Genomic DNA, 534 nt, shown 5'->3' with positions numbered 1-534 from the left:
CATCCGGATGTGCATTGACTATCGGGTCGTGAATGGTTACATCCAGCTCTCGAATTACCCGTTGCCCCTGATTGATGATCTCCTGATTGGTTTCGGAGGCGCGCTGTGGTTTATGAGTCTGGATATGGCGAGTGGTTTCTGAGCAATCCGGATGACGGAGAGAGCCAAGCTGATCTCGGCTTTCGTGTGTCCTTTCGAACATTTCCAGTGGGTCCGAATGCCATTCGGGTTGAAGAATGCGCCGTTGGTCTACCAGCATGTTATTAATAATTGCTTGTGGGGCTTTGTGCGATTACCGCCTGAGGAAGAAGCTCTCGTGGATCCGGAAGTCCTAGACTACCTAAAACTGGAACCACAGGACACTGAACATTCAGAGATGCAGATGACAGATGGCGATCACTCGGAACAGTCATACCCTGAAAATCACATCACGCCGTTGACAGACCAGATGACGGTTTTCAAGAGCAACATTCCGGCACCACCCCAGATGGGACCTGTCCTGGGTCGAAGTTCATACATTGATGACATCGCCCA

This window comes from Phytophthora parasitica, assembly GCF_000247585.1.
Source record: "Phytophthora parasitica INRA-310 unplaced genomic scaffold supercont2.355, whole genome shotgun sequence".
Taxonomy (NCBI): Eukaryota; Oomycota; class Peronosporomycetes; order Peronosporales; family Peronosporaceae; genus Phytophthora; species Phytophthora nicotianae.
This window is presented reverse-complemented; position numbering follows the sequence as displayed.